Source organism: Natrix helvetica, assembly GCF_964273705.1.
Source record: "Natrix helvetica genome assembly, chromosome: 1".
Taxonomy (NCBI): Eukaryota; Metazoa; Chordata; class Lepidosauria; order Squamata; family Natricidae; genus Natrix; species Natrix helvetica.
In genome coordinates, this window is record NC_138548.1 from 161,557,242 (window position 1) to 161,582,637 (window position 25,396).

The 25,396-nt window shown below is 39.0% G+C and overlaps 1 protein-coding gene across 2 annotated transcripts in view; it reads left to right on the forward strand.

Annotated features, from left to right (window-relative positions):
* The first annotated feature begins 221 nt into the window (after positions 1 to 221).
* B3GALT1 (beta-1,3-galactosyltransferase 1) overlaps positions 222 to 25,396 on the forward strand; it is a 243,520-nt gene continuing 218,345 nt past the window's right edge. For both annotated transcript variants that reach the window (XM_081935193.1, XM_081935196.1), the window contains exon 1: positions 222 to 361. The gene's annotated coding sequence lies outside the window, so the exon portion shown is untranslated. The remainder of the gene's footprint in view (positions 362 to 25,396) is intronic.

Below are 25,396 nucleotides of genomic sequence, written 5' to 3' on the forward strand. Positions count from 1 at the left end.
CTCAAATACAGGTAAGGAGCTCAGGCGGGCCCTCCGGAGCACCGTACCGGAATGGTACCCAGTGCTCCTGGCAGGCGCCGGTACACCTGTACCGGGGCGTACCGCCTGCAACCCACCACTGCATTGTGTTTAGCTTTGCAAATATATATGCTAGTTCCCTCTGAGCAGCTCCTGAAATCTCAATGTCTCTTTCTCCCTCTCCCTTAAAGCACACAGGTTCAGCAGCATGCAACCCAACCCACTTTGATATTAAAGTTAGAAATGCTCAAGGATGGCAGACGTTGAAGAACTACTGGCATTATGGATGTGGCAAAGCCATGGCATGACATCCGAAATTTAAACAGAAGCAACTTGAAGTTTGGTAAGTTACATATTTTTTTTTAAAAAAAATAGAAGCTTCAGAATTTGATCATGACCAAGTCTATCATCAAGTGGTCCCTTTTATGTGGCTCACCAACTGTCCATGACGAAAGCTTCAGAAAATAGATTGAAACGTATACTGCAGATGTCACCTCGATACATGGAGGATGAAGATGAATAACCCATTGAAAGAGCAATGGCCATAGCTTCACTCTCTCTTTCCAAGCATTTAAATATAAACATCTAAAGGGAAATTGTTCAATAGGACTTCAAGTATGGAAATAATGTGCGTGTTTTTATTTGCAATATATATTTTCTCAGATGCATGCAATGGACTCGTCCCAGACTCCCACCTCACCCTATCCCATTGCTGGTTGAAGTTTAAACTTTTGAAATTCTGGAAGTTTCAAGCCAGCACATCTGTAGGATAACAGATTGTAATAAGTCATTAAAAAATATTTTTTATTTTTGCTTTTCTGTCAACCACTTCGTCCTCATCTATATATATATATATAAATGGCTGTGTGTTTGTGTGTGTGTGTTTGTTTGTGTGTGTGTATGTATGTATGTATGTATGTTCCAGCATAACTCTGGAACGCTTTGAGCAATTTCAACCAAACTTGGTACACAGATGACTCACTCTCTGGAAAAAAAATACTGTGTGGGGAAGACATCCCTAACACCCCCTCAGGGTGCGCGTTCTGTTACGATACAGCCTGTTGTGCCTTCTGTACAGCACAGTGTACAGCGCAGTGGAGTTGCCATGACAACGGCTTTACAGTACTCCACCAGGGGGCTCCCTCTTGTAAGGGGGAAAATCCAACATTAGAAATTACATTTGGTCTGGACATTTCCCTCTTATAAATAAATACCCAGGCAACGCCAGGTTGAGTTAAAAGAAACTGTGGACAGAGTTCTGAAATTAGGGCCCTTCGTAATGGTAGAAAAAGTTAGCATGTCACAGAGAATTCAACTCTACAATTATTTATCTGCGCTGTACAGAGATGTCACTGCTTAGTTTCTATTATCCTACACTATCTTATTACATGAGATTTATTTTATGCAGCTGTTAATTAATTTTAAGGGTTTTGAAAACAAGTGATAAGTATGGGAAAATTGTTCCTGTGTTAATTATATTTAGGCTAGGTTGAGATTGAAGCATTTGAAAGGAGCGAGAGGTGCTGGTAGCTTTCTGAAGTGTATTTTCCACAGGTTTACATGGAACTTACCCTCTTATGAGAGCATGTAAAGTTGCTTGCAAGCGCTTGCAGAGAACAGAAATCCTTGGGTTGATGTGATGAAAAAGAAATATTTCTATTATTCCCTTAATTCGGCATCATAAACGAAAGAAAGAAATATTGCAGAAGACTGTTGTCAACCCAGTGAGGAACAACGGCATGTTGTTATCAGAAAGTCTTTATAGCCTGTATGTATTTTTCATGCAGTGTCTTTCTATTTTTATTTAATTCAGTTCAGGCACTGCCCGACTCCAGCTAACTCTGGGCACCTGTTTTAGAAAAATCTGACTTTGCTGAAAAAGCAACAAGCTTCCTTTATTCTTAGAACATAAAATAATATGGTTGGAAGGCATCTTGGAGGTCCAACCTCCTGCTCAAGCAAGAGATCTTAAACTATTCCAGACAAATGGCTGTCCAGTCTCTTCTTGAAAACCTCAAGTGATGGAGCATGGAGGATCTTCTCTGCCTCTGATATAAACACAATGCTGAGAGTCTAAGCAGAGCCTCTATTGAGTAAGGGTTGCATGGCAACTTTGAGTTTTGTATTAAGGGGCCTGAGAAAAAAAACAGAGTGTATTAAAAGAGGTAGACAAATGGATTTTTCTTTCCACTTCACCAGATGCTAAGATCTGAGAGCTGGAGATCTATAGTTCACCTATTCACACCTGCTGCTCAGGATTCTGAATCAGGATTCTATTAGCAAGTTGTAGAATAGCAAATTGAGATAAATTGTTAGAGGTAGCTTTCCACAAACTCCTTGGAATAGCAATTGGTCCTATCCAGTGGCGGGTTGCTCCCGGTTAGGCCTGGTTTGGTTGAACCGGTAGTAGCAGCGGCTGCAGGCTCCACCCACCCAACCACCTGGATGCTTCTGCACATGAGCAGAAGCATCTGTGCATGCGCAAAAGTGTCACAATGTGCCCGAACAGTAGTGAAAAAATTGGCAACCCACCACTGGTCTTATTATGTGTAGCTTTTTTTTTCCCAGTAATACACCAAGAATTAAAAAAAGTTCATATATAATGGTGAATTGAACAATGATAAGGTTATAATTTTTTTCACAGAACTGTATAGAGAAGCTGTGGAAAACAGATGCAGGATCTTGGATTTGAGGTATTACTTTAAAGACGTAGTGCCTGAAAGACAATGTAATCCTATTAGAACTCTCTGAACAAGAAGAAAATTTTAGCTACTTTATTTAGGAGCCTTTCAGACAAGTCAAATGTAATCAAAGCTAAAAAAAACAATTTAAAAAAATAATCCAAAACTGGCTCTTTGACAACTACAACACAACTGTGCCTCAGATTTTCTAGGTAATCTCCAAAAATGTTAATCCAATAATCTCCAAAAGAGATTCTCCATATGCACAGCTGTAGCAAATATATCTACATATATTGGTTGGAATTAGCATTAACAAAAACATTTATAGAATGGATTAAGGGAAAGGATTTTTAAATTATTTCAAAATTAGAACAAGAGAGAAGGATTTGTATAAGAAAATGGGGAAAAAAGAGATGGTTATCCCCCTTCAAAAGGTCAGGTTAATCCACTACCAAAATATTGTTTATCTGATTAAAATTTGCACATAGCCGCTGAGCAAGGCTAATGCATGGGGATGTCTTCCACCATGGATTCTAGTGTATATTTAGGTCAATTTTGATACCTTCTCCACATCTATCAATAGTTCACCATTAGACTGCATTTTATTCTTGCTTTGCAACTACATGTATTAGTTTCATTGCTATATCTATGTATGAGGAAGGGAATTTTTTTTAAAGAATTCTTAGATTGTGAGATCATTATTCCAGCTAGTTCAGTACTTTTCATAGCACCAAGGCTGGGTGTCAGGGCAGCCTCCATCAGTAACCAAGAAAGAAACCACTCAAGTCCATATTTCAGAATTAAGAGTACTTTTACTGGTTATGAGTAGATAGCAGCTAAGCAAAGCAAGATCTGAGGCAAAAGCGCACGTAATCATAGATATCAATATGTGACCCAACTCCCTCCCCCTAGTAATCCCAACCCCCAGTCCAATCTGCACACCCCACAGGTGTCATGTGGGCTGCAGCTTCAAAACCCATCATCAGGTTGGTATGCCGGACGGTTGGCCTTGGCGGCAATTCCACTATCTGCAGCATGCGTAGTAGATGGTGAGAAAACCACTCCCTTCTTCATTCACTCCTGTGCTTAAGCTTCCCCTCCCAAATACCATGTTATCTCCCACCCTCCCTGTTTCAATGGCAGCCGAAAGCAAGCAGCAAAGCAGAGGCTGACACTGGGTAACTCAGATTGTTCCTGGGCTACCACTCCCAGCATTCCTCACTGTTAATCATGCTAGTTGACGCTGGTGGAAAGTGTGATTAAGCAACACATGAATGTCTCAAGTTAGCCCCCTATTCTATACTGATTGGCTCTTCGGGTCATCTTGATATCAGACCCAACTTAATCCTGCCATGAAGCAACGTAAAGAATACAAAATGAAGCAGAAATTGTTTCTATTTTGTGGATTGCATTACCTATGAACTTAGATGCCCTATTTACACTTCTGCAATCCTTACAGCCCCAATGACTGTGTGGAGTCCCAAAATGAGGTCCGTGTTATTATTGGGGTGTGTGTGTGGAAAAGATAGTTTAAGGAGCAAAAGGTGGGCCTTAAGCCTTTGCAGGGATTATTTTTTTAACATCCTTGATTCTTTTTTTCCCTGATGTTGTGGTTCCTAGTAATGAAGCCAATCACATCATTCGCATTCTACCCCATACATCCCTGCGACCAATCCGCTCTCACAGAGAGGGTCTCCTCCGGGTACCTTCCGCTAAACAGTGCGGGCGGGCGGTGCCTAGGAGTAGGGCCTTCTCTGTGATGGGCCCAACCCTCTGGAACGACCTCCCCCCCGATATTAGAACCACCTCTGATCTCCGCTCCTTCCGCAAGAAACTCAAGACCCACCTGTTTCGAGTAGCTGGTCTGGCCTAATGATAATTATAATCGTAATTGTATTTAACATCTATTACTAACTTTCCTGGATGGCTTTTTAAATTTTATATTGGGGTTTTAAACGGGTTTTAAAATTGTTTTTTAATTATTTAAATTGGTTTTGGGGTTTTATATACAGACAGTATGTGTGTGTTGGTTTTGTTCAATGTCTTATGTTATGTTCTGTTGTTCTGATTATGAACGGTCTGTACACTGCCCCGAGTCCCTATGGGGAGAGGGGGCGGTCTATAAATTAAATAAACCAACCATAAACATCACGACTTTAAGTCTTCAATCGGGCTCAAAAGACCTTTTATTGAATACATCATATTGGCATGTAGAAAAGTGAAGCTAGCTCTAAATAATTCCCATGCTTTAGAGTAGTTAAAAGAATAGAAACTTCCCACCCTCCTCAGATGTCTTAGGTCACGTTAACCAATCAGTCCAGCAGCAACTTCCCTTTCGGTCACAATAGATGTTCGTTGCCATGATCTTGGTGGGTCGATGTTTTGTCCAGCAGTTTAAAGCACCACATTCCAATACTTTCTGACTCCCTCCCTCCTCCCCAAGAGTGTCAACTGAGAAACGAAATGAAAGTAAGCACATCCGAAGTCGTTCCTAGGGTTGATGCCTGAGCTAATTCATTTAGGGAATTGTGGCTTGCTATGCAAACCCCAGTGTTCCCTTAAGCTTAGAGAATATCCCTGCTGCAGTATATCTTCAGCTATATTCTATCACTAGCTGTATACTCTTGCTTCGTGATGAAACTATGTGATCGGGCTATGCAGGAGAAATTCAGTTCATAATTCATTGGCTCAGGGTTGGTCGATGATTGATACACATAAGGGAATATCACTCCCACCGCCTTGAGTCCGGAAGCAGTTCTATAGGTGGAAGGTGTAGACATTTTGGTGAGATACCAATGTTTAGTACTGTAAGGAACCCCAGACTGTTCCTGAGTGAAGGAGTGGAACATTTGCCAGTTGGCAGAGTTCTTTTCAGGTGGGGAGGGGGAATAGAATGTCTAACTCCTTAGCATAAGAGCATGTTAATATAAGGCAACTGGCAGTTGGAACAGAGTTCTTTTCAGGTGGGGAGGGGGAGTAGAACTCCTTAGCATCAGAGCGTGTTAATTACTGTATAAGAAATACTAATGATCTGATGGTCATTTCGAAAAATGCTTTCTTAGCGAGCAACTAGAAGCCAAAAGGAACATACGTGCCAAATTTCAAGTTTGTAGGCTTTACGGTTCTGGAGATTTCGTGATGAGTGAGTGGTACTTGGCTTATATATATATATATATAGATTTATGTCTGTCCTAGTCCAGAGAAGATTGCTTGGGAATGTCTACTGGGGATGAGACAACTATGTATGCCTTCTCCTGCACTGAAAAATCTCATGGCGGTCTCTCCATTAGCAATTACCATGTTTCACTCTAAGTCAAATGTGAGTCATTCATTGATAGGTCCTATGGGTATAAGTAATCCCTTCAAAAAAAAAAAACGGAATTCCCTAACTTGGTTCCTTCAGAAGGTTAGCAACTGTGAACATTATTTGCTCTCTTACGCTACAGCTACATGGAAGAGGCAAAAAGATATGATCTTTCCCCTTCCTATTCTTGGCAGAATAAGAGAAGTGAGCTACCTCTGTGGGGAGACTTGGAGGTATAACCCAGATGGATTTTATACACAAGACAAAAAGCAGAGCCATTTTTATGGATTAACTACCACAAGGTCACAGTGGTGGATGTACCCAGGGGCAGGACACCAAAGAAGGAAGCAAGTGATGGATGCTGAAAGTCCTCCTAATTGCAGCAAAGCGTAGGAAGGAAAGTGAGTAATTTCTCCAGCCTCTGGAGAAATTCTGCAAACTCCATTGCAGAAAATAGGACTTCAGCAACAGTGGTCAATGCCTAGAATGCGTTACCTGACTCAGTGGTTTCTTCCTCAAACCCCCACAACTTTAACTTTAGACTGTCTACTGTTGACCTCACCCCATTCCTAAGAGGTCTGTAAGGGGCGTGCATAAGGACACCAACGTGCCTACCATCCCTGTCCTAACAACCCCATTTATTCATATGCATTTCATGTATTCACAATCTTGTATGTACTTATATCTATTATCTTATACACACTTGACAAAACAAATAAATAAATAAAAATAAAACTCACCTAGCAACAGTGCAAATCCGGTGTCTCTGAACTGGCTGGACAACGATATGTGAAACTAAATTAAATAAAAAAGGAGCTGAATGTCCAGATCAGACTTCTATCATTGCCCCATTAGCCCACTTGGCCAGTTAAAGAAGAATTGCATTTTTTTCTAAAGTTCCTGAATTTTGCTGGATCTGGTTTCTCTGTATTTGCATCCCCATTATTATTTTTTTAATGTATGGAAGAAAACAGACTTTTGACCGATCAAATCAAACACTTCTATGAAAGCTGCACATTTAAAAATTTCCATGTTTCTCTCTCAGTGTGTATATGTGCTTGTGAGCTTATTATTAAGGATTTCAAATGATATGGAAAATGACAATTGCTCTGATAATAAAAATGCCTTGTTCAAGATTAAATTCCAGCAGTCCTTCTGGTTTTTTTTTTTTTAGGATAGCATTCAAAGTTGATGTTGGAACAATGAAAAACATTTTTTTAAAAAAATGTATGTATGTTAAAAAGAAAACTTAGCATGAGAAAAATTAATTGTGATTATTGGTTTGGGTGTTGCTTTAAATCAGCTCAAAAAATAATAATGCGCTCCTTAGATTGCAGCCTGCTTGGTATCTCCATAACTAGCTTAGTGCCTTACTTTTAGTTTACAACCCCTAATTACAGTATATCAGATTTTCAAAAACAAATCAACCACAACTTTTAATCCCCCGAAAAAAAGAGATTTGTCTGTGTTCCACCTCCCAATACTTTATTAAAACACAGTCGAAGTAATACCGAATATTTGCATAATTGAATAAAAAAGCATTACCCTTTCATACTCCATTTTATTTCTATAATGAGTTCCCTCCTACCCCAAAGGTATTATTTCTGGTCTGAGATCTTTTTAGGAGGCCATTGTAAGAACTCTGAACTGGAGCCAAAAGTTAGTGTGTACATTAGCTTGTAGTGTGGGAGATTCATAATAATGTTGTATTTATTGAATGTTGGAAGCACTTAAATAACCAGAAACTATAGGGATGATTCTGATGTCTTGATACTGAATTTTTAAAGAGTGTGTACCTCAGAGTCTCCACTTATTTAAGTTACTAGCTAAAAAAAAAGATTTTGTTGCTGTTGTAGGTGAATGGTGGATATGTAAAAAAAAGTCATATCAAATATATATAATAATGCAAAAGAATCACATCCAATTGAAATAAAGGCTTTTCTTTGTGGGGATTGAGCAGCTGGGAAAAATATGGAACTTTGCTTTTATATATGATAAATGCACCAAGACTGTTATATGCACAAAGGTGGAACGATTCAAATTTACCCACAATGTAGGAATGGATAGTAAAAGATACTAAAGGTAGTAAAGATGATGGAACTTGCTGAGTCGGCCAAATTGCTTTAATTAGGGATAGAATTTTTCCAATTTTTAATGATGATTAGAAACCTCTTATTAATTTTTGCAAGAAAAAAAATGAAGTCATGACATATAATATAACAGATAATGATATAAAAATGATATAAAACAAGTAGATCATAAAGAAAATGTAAACAATGCTGTAACAGAGAGTAATACTTACATTTCTGACTGCTGTAAAGGAAAAATGGAAGTCACTTCTTTATAATCCATTTTTTCCTTTTTTTTCGCTTTCTGCACTTTTGTCTTTGCTCTTCTCTTCTTTCTGTTTTCTTCCTCCTTTTTTCATTCTAAATATTAGAATTCCTGGATAAGTCAATTTACCAAAGTTATTTCACAACGTGTGTTTTCCACTACTATTTACTATCAACTGTTTTGCAGCCAAGAGGATTTTTTAAACAAAGAATAGTAGAGATCAGTGCCCAAAGAAGCTAAAAAGCCTTTTACATTGAACAGATCAGCATACCATGTAAAAACAATGTATTTAGCTGAATACTAATTCTTTATACTTCACTACAATACATATTTTATTACCAGGGTTTCTTTTTATCTATTTTACTCTGGAATTAGATTTTTTTATGGTCATTAAGACTTACCAATTAACAAACTACTATTACAATGTTATTGTCAGTTTTTATTCTGTATTTAAAATTCTAATAACTCCCATTTTAAAAAGGGAACATGTTTTATTAGACAATAAGTAGTTTTTTTCATTATAAAAGAAAGACAATCTGTCCTTTTCTTATTTACAGTTTCTCTATCACATGCCTTCTATTTTTAGAAGCTACTTTAATCTTCTATATTCTATTCTATTTCTATTTTGACTTTTATTTTTATCTAACTACAATCTACAGTTTTTGAATAGACTTACTTTCTTGCACTATACAATTTCTATAAACCATTTTGTTCTACCTTCACCTCTGTGTTAACTCTATCTATCCTTATCCCAGATCCAGATAATATCAACCACTCTCACTTGTTGTCTATACGTGTGGGCTGATTTCTGTAGTCAGTTGCCTCAGGTGGACTTGGTCATCATGGTGGGGTGGCTTGAGATCCTCACCAGAATGGAAAGAGTGCAGAGAAGAGCAACAAAGATGATTAGGGGACTGGAGACTAAAACATATGAAGAACGGTTGCAGGAACTGGGTATGTCTAGCTTAAGAGAAAGATGGACTAGGGGAGACATGATAGCAGTGTTCCAATATCTCAGCGGTTGCCACAAAGAAGAGGGGGTCAAACTATTCTCCAAGGCACCTGAGGGTAGAACCAGAAGCAATGGGTGGAAACTGATCAAGGAGAGAAGCAACTTAGAACTGAGGAGAAACTTCCTGACAGTTAGAACAATTAATCAGTGAAACAGCTTGCCTCCAGAAGTTGTGAATGCCCCAACACTGGAAGTCTTTAAGAAGATGTTGGATAGCCATCTGTCTGAAACGGTATAGGGTTTCCTGCCTAGGCAGGGGGTTGGACTGGAAGACCTCCAAGGTCCCTTCCAACTCTACTATTGTATTGTATTGTAGAATCACATACTGTTCTTTCCACTTCTGTCTCTAAGTGTAATTGCAACAACACTAACAGATCAAAGAAAGAGTTAAATCAGGTGGTCATGAAAAAGAAAACCCTAAGAGCCAACACCAAAGGGCTATCATTCTGAGCCAGAAGTCACCTGGCTTCCTCCCACTGCAATATCCAAATTTTTCAGGCTTTCCTTTATACCCCTTCTTTGCCATGCTGCTTTGCACCTTTCCAGCCTTCTGGCTGTTAAGATTTATTTATTTATATTTTACATTATATTTTACATTTCTTGACTCCCTCAAAGATAACTGCCTTATGTTTGTAACTGCCTTATGTTTGTGACTCCGGCACAATCAGCCCACTCTTGTAAGATCCCTCTTAAGTCTCTTCTACTAAGCCTCCTAGGTCTCATCTCTGCTTAAATTTACTTACTTATGTACTTATAGGAGATTATTGTCACTCCAGTCCAGGAAGGTTCTGAGTAGCATACATTTCCTTTTCTCCATAAGAAGATTAAGACAGCAATACAATATCATAAAACAACAATTGTCAATAACAAAGTCTCATGGCTACCAAGACCATAAACTCTCAACACAGTGCAGGGTGGCTTCCAGCTTATCCCAGCTCTTCTCTCAAGTTTTTCTTAAAAACCTAATTTCTTATTGGCTATTTGGCACTCCCAAGATGGAGAATCTTAATTGCTTTTCATATTCTGTTTTGGTCCCTTCCTACATGTATTTCAGCTTGGAATGCTGTTTTCAGCTCTGCTGATTTTTATTTTTATTTTTTTGTTTAGCACATAGATGGCAAGGTTGTGCAATAGGCATAGAAAAGCAGAAGTTGAGCCAGGGAATCTTGATCTAAGAACATCTGGTACAGAGTTAGGACCAAAGGGTGGCCAGAAACTCCCCAGTACACAGAAAATCATTTTTAATTAGACTTCGAGACTGAAGTGGTGTGTATGTCTGTGTCAGTGATGTGTTTCACTTATTTTTACTACCGGTTCGCCCTGTGCATGCACGCTCGCTTTGCACACATGTGCACTTTCCACGCTTGTGTCCAGCCTTCTGTGCATGTGCTTTGCTGGGGTTGGTCTTCACCATTTGCTGGCAGTTGAACTTGATCAAAGCAGGGCTGGGATTGGGACTGCTATTCATCTTACGTGACTAAATAGGACAGCATAGAACTGGAGTGGGTGGGCGGGCCCAGATCTCCGCTACCAGTTCGCCTGAACCGGTCCGAACTGGCTGAATACCACCTTTGGTCTGTCTGTATCTCTCTGTTTCTCTCTCTCTCTCTCTCTTTCTGTCTGTCTGTCTGTTTCTCTCTCTCTGTATAACAATTTATAGTAGTGATCTACCTACTGTCATTCAAATGGATGGATGGGTGGGTGGATGGATGGATGGATGGACGGACAGACAGACAGAGAGACAGACAGACAGACAGATACTGTAATCTATTACAGGAAAAAAATTCCATGGGACCAAAAGTTACTGGTTTAAGCCCTGTCATTTTTCTTAATAATAAACATGCTCAACCCAGTCTTAACATAAGCCATGTCCATTGTTAACACCTTACAATTACAGTTATTAAATTGGAGAAATAACTAGATAATGGAGACATTCTTAAAATGATCTATCTGCCGTAAAGTTATAATTGTCATTAAATACATTGTCATGCTTTTTAGTATAAGGGGCTTTAAATGAGCTATTATATGTCAACATATGAGATAAAAGAAATCAGATAAAAATATAGAATCAGGAAATAAAATTAAAAGTCCAGTGTCGTATTAGTTATGGAAAAAATAGCATGCTTTAATGATACGATTCTACCAAAAAAAAAGACATTTGATTTTGTTTGAAACCCAGCCAGTGATATTAAGTTTTGAAATAAAAATGTGAGAAAGGACAATGAGAAAATGAAAAGAAATCAAGTTCTAGAATATTATTTGAAGGGATTAAAGATCAAGATTGTTAAAAGTAAAAGGAAGGAATATTATGTTGATTTATCCTTTGAGGGATTTTGCTGATCAAGACTGAATTGTGAGGTGTTAAGGAATTGTTTATAAATCAGAAATGGAATATGGAAAGAAGATATCATTTGTTGTATTTTATGAAGTGATCGGTTACTAAAATTGTTTTCACTTGTTGTGAGGAAGGGATGAGTCATTTCTACAATTCTTTTCTTTACTGTACATTTATTTTTTTCCCTTCCTTTTCTATTTTCCCTTCTTTTTCCTACTTTTTCTGTTTTCTCTCTCTCTTTATTATTTTTTAATTTGTATTAGTTTTTCTCTTTCTAATGTATTTTTTCTTTAAAACTTTATTAAAAAAGGAAATATGGTCTGCCAGAAAGGTTATCTCCCTTCCTCTCTCACTTTAGTGTTTAGAACTTTATTGAATTTTGCTTGACACCACAGATGACAGTAAAAGTGATTAATTGTTGCTCATAATTGGAGTTTCATTCGAGTGGTTATTGCTGTCAGTATCAATTAATAGCTCCACAAGAACCTAATTCATTTTACAATCTTAAAGAATGATGGCTTGTGGGAATTATGCTAAACTAGCATTTTCAATTAGGTTTGTGAATTTTATAGTTTACTGAATAATATTTTACAATATTATAATAGTTCCCAATGATGAGGGATTATTATATTGTAATCAGACTAATCACATATGCATGCGCCTTTCCTAAAATGCCATTATTATAGATATTACGATTCAAACATTCTATGTAATCATTGCTTTTAAAGTAATTTTTAAAAGATATGCAAGAGATACTGATGACTGTTTCAGCTATCTAATTTTACTTTGTTAATTAAGAACGGAATACTGTTTTCAAGTAATGAAACCGAACATGTCTAAAATTGTTCAAAATTGTAATAAGGAACCTGTAAATTTTCTAGGTAAGAAATATTAAATGTCATGTTAATCTTTGAACAATCACTAAGTTCTTTCTCAGAGTAATAACTGATACTACTCCATTTTTTATATATCTATGCTTCAACTACTAATCAAGGAAATTATTTCTCTTATTTGGAAAAAAAACCCAATTATATATGTTTTATACCTGCCACATCATTTATAAATAATTCTTATTTATTCCTTAGTTTCATGATATATAATTGAATGATATTCTTATCACTTAAGAATGTTTGGCATATATGGATCTAAAGGCATTGTATGGTAAATGTAAATAATAGTACTGGTACACTGGTACTTTGTGACTGCTAATTTCTCATTTATAAAAATAATCTAAAAGGAAAATTAAAAATTAGGCAGCAAAGAGAGCTATGAATGTGGTATTGCCCTTACCTTAAAAGAGATTTTAAAGATATATATCTAGCTGCTGAGTTTCAGACTGATGGGTCCAAGGAACTAAAATTTGGGTTCAAATGGAGTTTCATTATCCCCTTTACTAACTGTTGGGCAACATCTATAAAAACTGCTTTATTGTAAAGATACATCTTGTCTCCATCCCACTCAAAAAAAAAGTGCAGAGGAGTTAACCGTAATCTTTATCAGATTTAAAATATGATATTTTCAAGATTTGGGAGGTAAAATTCTTTCAAATCTGTTTATTAAATCCAGAAATGCCTATAGCCTTTCATTTTGGAACAAAATTAAAAATAAAGATCAGAACTAGGTAGTTTGGTCATTTTCACATTACGTAGACAATAAGACAGGCATCTGCAAATCTTTTTCAGATGTTGATTAATACGCCTAGGTACAAATTACTTTAAAATATTATACAAATTATAGATGCAGATTGGAATGCATGAGAAATATTTATTACTGCATAATTCAAGAACTTACATTTCATCCTAGTGTTGAAAAGCGCATGACCAGGTGAGCTCTCTGAGTGCCAAATCTTCTTGGTTTTCTTGTTTCTGTAGCTTTGTCTGGGAACAAGTTTCTCAAGGCACTCTTGAGATTGGGTTTCCTCTACAATCTAGCTCTAATTTAGAACTTCATTGTTGCATGATACCCTTCGGAGTGAGGAAGAAATATAGTTTTACATTCTCTTGAGTCCATCCTACTCCATTAATCAACTGAGTGATCAACTGAGTGATGGGAAGAGATAAGAAACAATCTTCAAGTGAATCTGGAAGAGTCATACATGCTTGGTTTTGTTTTGTTTTCTCATCCTCCCTCAGAACTGAGATAAACGGCCTAATAAATAATCCTGAATAATGTTAGCATTTCAGGACTTGGAATATGTGCCCCATGGAATCCCTGGAAACAAAAAGGAATATCTAACGCATAGGACTTTTTCGCTTATGGAACCCTGGTTTGTCTGCAGAGTATTCTAAGATAAAATGAAGGTGATATATTTTTATGTGCTTCAGCAGAAGAATGTAACCTTCCAAGGCAGGAATCTCCAACTCCCGGCCATGGTTCCCTACTGGGCCATGGCCTGTTTGAAATTGGGACACGGGAGAGATGGGCAAGCGCATGTACGTGAAGGTCCACTCGTAGGAACGAGGGGAAAGCACATGAAAAACTCCACTCGCACGAGCGGAGAGCTCTTGTACTCACATGAGTGGAGCTTTGCTTGTGAGACAAGTTCCCTCTGCTGAAGTGCCGTCCGTTCACACAAGTGGAACTTTGCACACAAGCACAAAAGTGTCTGCTGCTCACGCAAGTAGAGCTTTACATACCGAACGCAAGCACCCCCTACTCAGGTGCGAAGCTCCATTCGCATGAGTAAAGGGTGCACACACCTGCCACTCACACACATGGAGTTGTGCATGTGCACCTGCCACTCACAAACAAACCTCCAGGCCTGGCCCCCAAGTTGGAAAGGTTGGAGACCACTATTCTAGGGCATGCTAGAATCATCAGAACACAAATATTGGCTTTTTGTAGATGACGTTTCATTTTGATAAACTAACAGTTAATTCTGGCTATTCCCAATAATTATTTAATTTAATTTTATTATTTATTTTATTGTTTTGTTTATTTATTTTATTTTTATTTTATTTATTTTATTTATTTTTATTTTATTTATTTTTATTTTATTATTTTATTTCTATCTCAGCCTTATCATTTTTACAAATAATTCAAAACAGCAAATAAGTCCTAGACACCTTGCTCCTCCTATTTTTCCCACAACAACAACCCTGTGAGGTGGGTTGGGCTGAGAGAGACTGGTCCCAAAGTCACCCAACTGGCTCTAATGGCTAAGGAAGGACTTGAACTCATAGTACCCTGCTTTCTAGTGTGGTGCCTTAACCACTAGACTGGTGGTTGCAACCTGTATTCTACACACCCTTGGGGGGTCTGTGATGTCAGCCCAGGGAATCCACAAAGGCTTGAAGAAATGTTATGATTTAAAACTTGAATTAAGTTTTAGTGGTCCGTGGCCAGGGGCGGATTTTCCTATAGGCTAACTAGGCTTCAGCCTAGGGCAGCGATGGCGAACCTTTTTTGGCTCGCGTGCCACAAATGGGGGGAGCGCAGGGGGGTCGTGTGTGGGCGTGCCACACCCATAATGCAACACGCGACCCCCCAGTGCGCATGCGCGCACAACACGCGACCCCGCCCCCATTTTACATGCTTTTTCCGCCCTCCCCAGGCTCCAGAGGCTTTATAGGAGCCTGGGGAGGGCAAAAAGAGCCTCCCCCGCCCCCGGAGGCCCTCCAGAGGCTTCAGGGACCATCCGGAGGCTTCCCTGAAGCCTTTGGAATGCTTAAAACCACCCTCCGAGCAAACCGGAAGTAACTTCCAGGTTGCTCGGAGGGTCGTTTTAAGCGCTCTGAAGGCGTCAAGGAAGCCTCCGGACAGTCCCTGCAGCCTCCAGGGGCGCGGGGGAGGCTCTTTTCGCCCTCCCCAGGCTCCTCTGGAGCCTGGGGAAGGTGAAAAATAGCTTTTAAAAAGGTGAACTCAGCTGGCCAGCGCGCGCATGCGTGCTGGCCAGTTGACAGGTCAGCGCTTCGCGTGCCCTGACAAATGGCTCCGCGTGCCACTTGTGGCACGCGTGCCATAGGTTCGCCATCACTGGCCTAGGGCCTCAAGATCAAGAGGGGCCTTTTATTTTTATTTATTATCCGTGCCACATTTTTTATAAAGGTTAGTACCAATTACAACATGTTTCATTTAATATATTGATATATTATATCACAGTAATGATGTATTTTATTATCTCTCATGTAGTTTACAAACTTAAAAATGGGAGGTGAAAGGGCCCCATAAGTGGAATAGCCCAGGGCCTCTTTTCATCTAAATCCGGCCCTGTCCGTGGCCATGGTCCATGGTCACAAAAAGTATTTAAAGTGGGCCTGTGGGGAACAAAAGGTTAAGAACCGCTGCACTAGACCAAATGCTCTACAATTAATTGTAGAAGTAGTATTAACATTTCCAATTTGCAGATACTGTATTATATTATATTTTAAAGTGGAAATTAACATCATTCAGAATTTTTTTATTTATAAGAACCATAGTATTTTTCCCCAGATGAATTTGTGTGCCATTAGATATGCAAAGTAGATTTTTTTTGGGGGGGATCACAATTTACTGGATAGATAAGGATCGGAGAGCCATGCCGATTCTGGTTGGAACCAAACTGTAATTTGTTTCTAGCCACCATTTAAGATCACCTTGTTGGTGAATCTCTATGTTTTTATTGGGAGAGGTCTCTTTTTTTTTTCCACTTGGTATTTTTGGTTCTACTCCCATTTATTCACTGTAGCTCTAGTCTAGTCTCTTTCAAGTTTACTAGTAAGCAGTCAAGAAACTATATGTTAGACAATGCAATCCTCAACAAGATTCATTCTTGGGGCCAAGTTAAATTAACTTCTTAAAATCATATGAGCAGAAGGTACTGGCCTAATTATAAGGTAAAGGTTCCCCTTGTCATGTGTGCTAGTCATTCCAGACTCTAGGGGGCAGTGCTCAACTCTGTTTCAAAGCCGAAGAGCCAGCGCTGTCCGAAGACGTCTCCGTGGTCATGTGGCCAGCATGACTAAACACCAAAGGTGCATGAAACGCTGTTACCTTCCCATCAAAGATGGTCCCTATTTTTCTACTTGAATTTTTTACTTGCTTTCTAACTACTAGGCTGGTAGAAGCCCATTATATAAGCCTGATTATATAGGAGGGCTATTTAAATGATATTGTAATGTAATACAGTCTGTAAATTTCCTTTTCTCCTTCTATAAGGAGGAGCTACTAGTTTAAAAATCAACTGTTTATTTAAAATTATTCTGTGGTTTATGTCCACTTGCTAGAATTGGGTTGTCAGTTACCTTGTTTGGTTAATTCAATAAATATTTATTTATCTGAATGACAGCTCTATTTCAGCATCTATTAGTCCAAAGTTTTCCTTTCTCATTATATGTTTTCTCAATTTTTATTAGGAACAGTTAAGGAAAATAGCTTTGGGACTCAAAGAGCAGATTACACTGAGACAATAATGTCCCTAATCAAATTCTATCGACAGTTTGCTAAGATACTCAGAGAATTGTAAAGAAAATCTATATAGTTTGTATCTCTCTCTCTCTCTCTCTCTCTCTCTCTCTCTCTCTCTCTCTCTCTCTCTCTCTCTCTCTCTCTCTCTCTCTCTCTCTCTCTCTCTCTCTCTTTCTAGTCAGTTTTTAAAACAAGCACTGAGATGGTAATTTGTAATCCTTCAGGATTAAGGTATATTCTGGTACTTAATAATATCAAGTAGAGTAAGCTGTTTCAAGGATCAAATAAGTGGTCTTATCCTTGCTGAACAGTACTCGCTCTGCATTTGCTGAACTCTCCAGAAATTTATATTTGGGAGAGAGGGAGGGAGGGAGGGAAGGAGCATAAGGGCCTGTAAGGAATCACTTTCATCAAGAGTATAATTTTGACGGGGGTGGGGGACAGGCATGAAATCCTTTTATCTGTGCTACCGGTTCGGTAGCAGGAGCTGTGCATGTGCGCAGAGTGTGCATGATGACATCAGGGTGGGTGGGTGGAGCCTCGTGCCGCTACCACTACAGGTTCGCCTGAACCAGTGCGAACGGGCAGAATACTACCTCTGGTGGGGGAGCAATGGACTCTATTGATTGCAACTTATTGCTTTGACATTCTGCCTTGCTAGCAACTCTTGGACCATGATCCATAAGAATACGTAAGTGCTTTCTTCTTATATTCCCACATTTCTTTCTTCACGGTTTCCTGCTGAAAAGCTCTCCCCGCAGATCTGACAAATCACATTTAAAACTCCTCCAGTTGTAGAAGCTTGATGCAAGGCATGACCAGAAAAAAAATCATTGCTGGTGCACATCTGCTAATTTTTCACATATTTCATTTTCTAATATGTCATGTAAACAGCTGGTCAGAGTATGGGAAGGAAGAGGTTTATTGGATTTTCTGTTTTAATGAATGAGAATGAAGAGTTTTATGCTACTGGTGAGGACAGGAGAGCCCACTTCAACATTCAACTGCATCTGCCGATCCCATTTGTTACCAGGTGCAGTTTTTAATGACTCATCCCCTGCCACCACTGGCCTCAGAAGTATGGCAGCTGCTTCCTGAGTTTTTAGATAGTAGGTTTTCTGCCAGATTTCATTTGAATCATTTATAGCAGGGATGTCAAACTCACAGCCCATGGGCTGGATGCATCATGTGCTGGCCACGCCCATGTCCATTTTAGTGAAGGAGAAAAAAGTTGCAATAAGGGGGGAAAAGTCACATCACAGGACAACAACCTGACACTGTGAGTTTGACACCCCTGATTTATAGTGATTGTGATTTTATTTTCTTTTATTTTAAATCCATGTGTGCCCCAGAATTTCAAGAATAATAGACGTTGGTGGGATTTGAATCCTTAGGTATAAAAGGCAAGAAATCATATGACTTATAATTTACCCAAGGCCAGTCAGTGTCTCTTATAATCAGAAGATGTGCAAAGGTATCCAAACTTGATCTGTCATTCTGAGCTTTCACAGAAAATCCATTTCCAAAAGTTATATATAAAGAGGTAAATTTATTCCATGAGTATGGATAGCAGAATATTAAGAGTACAACCTAGTTGCTAAAAACAAATGTCTAATTAATCAAAGTTCTTTAAAGAGTAAACTACCAGTATTCTACTAAAGAGAATTATATTATTAAGTGAACACATAGGTTCCTCCATAGCATAGGAACACAATCTAGCTCTCTCTTAGGTCTGGGAGCTAACTAGATGATCTTGAACCAGTCACTCTCTCTCAATCCAGATCAATTTCAGGCTCCTTATCTCAATTTCCCAATACAGTATGGATCAATTCTGATATCATGATTTCCTATGTGGAAAAAGTGACCATCCTGAGCTTAGTTTGGAAAGGGTTCAGCAGTAAATCCAGAATAGATTTACTGTGGAAGGATGACTCCATATGGAATAGACTACTGATAAGCAAGCAATTTTTGCGCCTCCACAGTTTGTGTCCCATTTTAGTGCTGAATTTCAGCAGTATGTTTGACAAAACACAGATAACACCCATTCTTGTCATTCAAGGTAAGCAACATAGGAAATCTCTATAGGGTCCTCCAAAATAAACACTAAACGCTTCTTTAAAAGCAAGGTAATCCTATTTGATTTCTGGAAAAAAAAAACCAAACCCTCATCATTGTTCTCCTACTACTAGTGGTGAGATTCAAAAAATATTACTACCATTTCTGTGGGTGTGGCTTGGTGGGCGTGGCATGGCGGGCATGACAGGGGAAGGATACTGTAAAATCCCCATTCCCTCCCGATCAGCTGGGACTCAGGAGGCAGAGAATAGATGGGGCGGGGCCAGTCAGAGGTGGCATTTACCGGTTCTCCGAAATTCTCAAAATTTCCACTACCAGTTCTCCTGAACTGGTCAGAACTTGCTGAATACCACCTCTGCCTCCTACTCATTGCAAACATTCTTTTACAATCAATGTTTGCTGCATTTCTTGGTCACCATTCTTGAAATCATTTTTTTCTTCATAGTCAACATTGTAAACATCCCATTTCTGAAGGAATTAAAAGTTTTGCAGACTTGAAATGGGAAAAATGATGTGCCAGCCTTTAGAAATAGTATTATTATTCCTTATGAAACTAGAACTAAGGTATCTAAGAAGCCAGTGATCCTTAACTGATCTTGTTTCTGGATGTAGCTGAGTTACTTCTTCTTGTTGTGGTAATTGTCTTTTACTCTCCTTGTTGTTGTTTCCACCTGTTTGACATCTGGAGCTGGGCAATCAGATATTATGAAAATAAAAACAGGATACTTCAACATCCGGTGGGAAGGCCCCTAATTTTGGTAGTGGATCATTGTATCAATTAAGCAATAGTGTGACCATCTGGTCCTGAATTCTGTGACATCCTGCTAATCACCAAAGCTGAAAATATTGATTACCGAATAGGTTTCCAGTTGGAAAGTACAATATTTTTCCCTCAAGCTCATATATTTTCAAGAATATTCTACCGTTGTGTTTCAAATGTTTCAGAATGGTGCCGCAAAGATGCCTTACAGGTTTCTCTTCCAGGTATTGACAATTCCTTTGTAGCAACACCAGAATTGTTATTCCTAATGTATTATTGTTGCTGTGGAAGTTTTTTTTAAAAAAAACTTTTCATGGCAGAAAAGTTTTCCTGCCTACCTTATTTTCTCATGCATTTTTCATGTCATGTGATCCAACTGTCTGGAGTTTCTCAACTTGATTGGAAAACCAAGCAGGCTGACAGCAGCACACCAGCTTATTGTCCTTCCATTCAAAATTAATTATTGCACCGAGGGAAGGACTGGCATGCCACCTGTTAGTGTCTCCTTTTTGGAGTGGTAATTGCTGTCAGGCTCCTGTGTTGGAATTGACAGAAATAGAAAAAAATCAGTGTAAATTGGAAAAAGAAAACAAAAAAAATGCTTCCAAATAAAACCCTAACTAATCTTTAATAAGCCACTGCTGATCAAAAATATTTTGGTTCATTGGATTTCGTTTGGAGTGAGATAAAGCTGCTCCTATTTGTTGTTGCAAATTTCAGCTTCTTATCCAGGCAGACATTGGAAGGCAAGTTGTTGGTTTTATTATTCACGCCAACCAATACATTGTGTGAAATAAAATTCTTAGGGCCAACTTATCACGGTTTCATAAATCTGTCTGAGAGATAAGAATCCGCAACCAGCACCGCTGCTTGCATTCTTTTTTTTTGTCAAAGATTTTTATTTCTTTCCCTTTAAAACAAACATTTCATCACTCATTAATCAGTGTGTCCTCTGATGGGGAGTTACTGTGGCAGATGTAACTCCAAAAGCACGAACTCTTTTGCACTTTTCATCTTTTTGACCACTTAAGGTAGCGATGTTAAACTCGCAGCATCACGTTGTGGTCATGTGATGTATCACAACTTTTTCCCCTTTTGCTAAAATGGGGGTGGGCGTGGCTAGTGCGTGACGTATCCAGCCCACAGGCTGCGAGGTTGACACCCCTGACTTAAGGTATTTGGGGAGTTTGTTTCTCTCTTAGTCTGATCTGTAGTTCTATTTAGATTCCTACTCTTCCACCTGTTCCCTCAGTAATCCTTTGATTTTTTTCCCATAATGAGAACAGCCGGCTCTAAGAGATACAGATTTTTTATTGAAGGACAGAATTTCTATAATAGAATTTACTTGTTTTTTTTTCTCCATCGTACACTAATTTTGGATATCTCTAGTGAGTGTGGTTCTATTCGTATGTACTTTTGGTTAAACATGGACCACAGAAAATGAACTGAAATAGTTCAATCTTGTAGTTCTTTCCTTTACATCTTGGGAATTATAATTTCAGTAACTAGATTTGGAACAGGCTGCAAAATGATTATCAACTTGTACAAAACATTGTATTTTATATGAATATTGAGCAAATATAGGTTCTAATCAGTGGTGGGTTGCCAATACTTTTACTACTGGTTCAGGCTCGTTCCTGACACTTCTGCGCATGTGCAGAAGCATCCGGGCGGGTGGGTAGGCGGAGCCTCCTGCTGCTGCTACTACCCATTCACCCGATCCAGGCCAAACCGGGAGCAACCCACCTCTGGTTCTAATCCACAAACAATAGACAAGTGTGTTTGTAGAACTACTACATGATTTGGACAGACTTAACGTGCATTAACTATATCATTTAAAAAAGTTATTTTAATGAAGGAATGTGTGCTATTTTTATGCTGCCAGTTCCATAAATTTCAAATGGATGGTTTATTTATTTCGTTCCAATTCTAAAATTGGTATGTATTTAAAGGTAGGAGCTCTTTCAACTAGCAGATGTCCTACATTCTTTGAAGTATCCTCTCTGGCATTCTAACATAGATCAGTTGGGTAATGATTAATTATCTGGTACTTTTGCTGTTAAATCCATTGAGGAGTAAAATAACATAATTATTTTTCTTAACCTGGAAGAATGCATGCATTTTGAATGCATGCTGCGTGCCAGTAGCAAGGTCTTCTAACAGGACAATGAGGGATGTTTCAGCAGCAGCACATCCTGGAATCAGGCTCCATCTTATTCTCACTCAGGCAATGTAGATGATGCTAGCCTTCCCGAGACCTCTAATTATGCGAGGATTGAAATTCTCAGAATTTTGTCAAGAAGGTTTTTAAGATGAAGTTGGAAATTGCAGTTTGATTGTAGACAGCAGATTGTAGACTGCAGAGCTTTTCAGTTATTCTACTTCGAATGTCTAATATGAGTTGCACACACTTGGGTGTCCCTTCCATGATTTTATTTTATTTTTTAAAAACTTCCTGCTTACAGAAAACTATCACACCATATAGTGGCAAAGCTTTAATACAAATAATAAACTTCTGTTAAAGTTCATTCTATCTTACCTTTCTGTGACTTCCAGTATAGGCAGTTTACTTTTCTACAAATGTCGTACTTGAAGACTCTCTTTTTGTTACAATTCTTTCTGTTATTTTTAAGCATATTGTGGCTTTTTCCTTGTATTTTATATCTAGTGGATTTGTTTTGTTGTGTTTTTTGGTCTTAGCATCTAAATTTGGTCTCTGGCATCTAAATTGCATTGATATTTCACAGAGTTATCAGAAAGACATGAATTGTATTGACAGGTTGTCTCAAGTGCTACAGAACAACAAATGCTGGAAGTCAAAAGGCTTTCTCTTTTATATTAGATTGACTCACAGCTGTGTTCTTTCTCCTAAGCATACAATATGATAGATAGATAGATAGATAGATAGATAGATAGATAGATAGATAGATAGATGATAGATAGACAGACATGTGCGTGCACGCACACACACGAGAGAGAGAGAGAGAGAGAGAGAGAGAGAGAGAGAGATGATAGATAGATAGATAGATAGATAGATGATAGATAGATAGATAGATAGATAGATAGATAGATAGATAGATAGATAGATAATGTCAGGGTTCCAAATAGCATCCAAAAGCAAATCAGAGTCCAAGGCAAAGTATTGCTCAAAGTTCCAATTTATTTAGACAGCCATGTCGTCACATCTGGGAAAACCCGAATCTGAAATCTTTCTGGTTTTCCCCACCTAGTTGAAAGTTCAAGATCTTGCCTCCACATGGTCCAATCACCCACTGCCATGCTGGCAGTTCCACCCATCCAATTCCGGTCAGGTGCAGAGGTGCAGAGACAAAGGATGACCTTGGCTTTCTAGAAATAATTTTGTTATGGCTACATCACACCTCACTCCTACAATCCCCCCTCCTATTTCCCACAATAGAAAATGCATAGTAGAATAATAGAAAGTATGGCAGGCCAAAGATCCAAAAGAAAAGATGGCTGCAGGCCTGACAGACAGACGGACGGACGGACGGACGGACGGATAGATGGATGGATGGATGGATGGATGGAAAGTATACTTTCAGCATACTTTCACATAAGTATAAACACATACCCATCATGCTATTCCCTTTTCAGACTAAACAGAATTATGCAAAGCACAAAAAAACTAAAACAAAGTAAAGCTGAAAGAATCCACAGCAATACACAAGAAGAGATCTACAGTATTCCAGAGCAGAGCTTAAGAATCCACAGCAAGAAGCAGAAAGGGCAAGTGATGTTGTGAAGGTGGCCCTTTCTTCCTTTTTGACTTCATAATACAAGTACAAAAGGGTAGAGCTTGCATCAAAATATCCCAGTGCCCATTTGGCATCATCTCAGTTGGAAATGGATGCTGGAGAAAATGAAATGGGGTCAACAGTGGAGAAAGAGGTCTTACTTAATATTAACAGAGGCTAAGTAAACTTAAGGCAAATGAAGCAGAAATGATGGATGAGATGGCTGATGGGGAAAGTTGCTTAATTGTCATTGCGGTCTACCAAATCTCAATTGTTGATCACAACAAGTGGAAGCAGTAGTTGTGATTTCTCATTTAGCCATGTGATAATTGGAGTGTGTGTTTGTGGTGGGGGAGACCCTAAGAAAGAAATACCAGATCCATTTCAATATTAATTATAACAGAAGAACCAAAAAAGGGGGGGAAGCATATACATTATGAATTGTAGCCTCTTGGGGATAGCAAATGGAAGAACTGACGTAACCCATAGGCTGCAAATTGCTCCCTATTCAATTAAGTTACATTTTCTAGATATGCTGACTGTAAATCATTCAGATGCTCAGAATACTGGAACTGCCTTTGAAATACGTTTCTCTGATTTGGGATTCATCTCAGCCTCAAGTTTCAGACAGCGCTTCTGCATTGATTGGCAAATACAATGGAAACCTGAGGTTTCTCCGAAAGAAATGACATGTTAGGAAAATTCACAGTGCAATGTGCAATTTAGCATTTCTAGTAGTAGGTACGCATTCTTTCCTTTCATTCACATAATGTTCTGGTGGATCTCTACTATCAAGTACAAGTAGAAGAAGAACCTCTTGGAGGAACATACATAAAAACCATTTTCAAACATGTTACAGTTAAATGATTCAGCAGATCAGAGGTTTATTCCCAGCTGTGTCTATGTATCTCAAAGATTATTTTCATGCAGTTGCTGTCTGATTCCAGGAAAAGAGGCAGCTTCATTAAAGAGGTGCCAAAAGATATACTGTGCACCGCTGCCCTTCCTAAAGCACTGTTGTGGCCAGTCGACCACCGGCCCATCCAGCAGCCAACTCAGAGGAGGAGGGAGCATGGGAGTCAGGGTCAGCATCAGGGCAACCAGGGAGCTCCGAGGGGGAAGAGGGAATGGAGCTGCCAGAGGAAGGGGGGAGAGGCGGAGCCTGGGCCATCTGTCAGCCCTCAGATGGAGACTCAACACCCCCAGGTCTGGAGGTCGTTGATGAAGAAGAGGAAGAACAGCTGGGTCGAAACAACTTCCGTCCCAAGGCTGATCCTTGGGACGGAAGAACCACTGCTGCTAGCAAGGCCCCACCCTAGCTCTAGCGATAAAAGGCAGGGGCGGAGATGAATATGTGTGGCAGGTGACTATTCATTTTCCGGCTGGCCGACCGGCCGGACTTGTTAGCCTGCGAGAGAAACTTTTTGCCAGGGCTGCAGGCATTCCTAATAAAGGAATATTTTGAGTTCACATCATTTGTCGTGTTTGGGGAGCTGGGTCAGAACAAGCACCATTTTTGCTTCATTCCTCTTGTCTTCGCTGTCAGCCCTGTGATATTTGCTCCTGTGTTTATTCCATATCATCAAAGACAACAGCCAACAGATAAATGTTAACAGTATCTACAAGAATGTATATTTGTGAATGTATGTGGAAAGACAAAAAAATTAAACTTTTTCAAAGAATAAAAAAAGACAACAGCTTGGGTGGTGATGGATAAAATGGGTCACAAGGAAGGA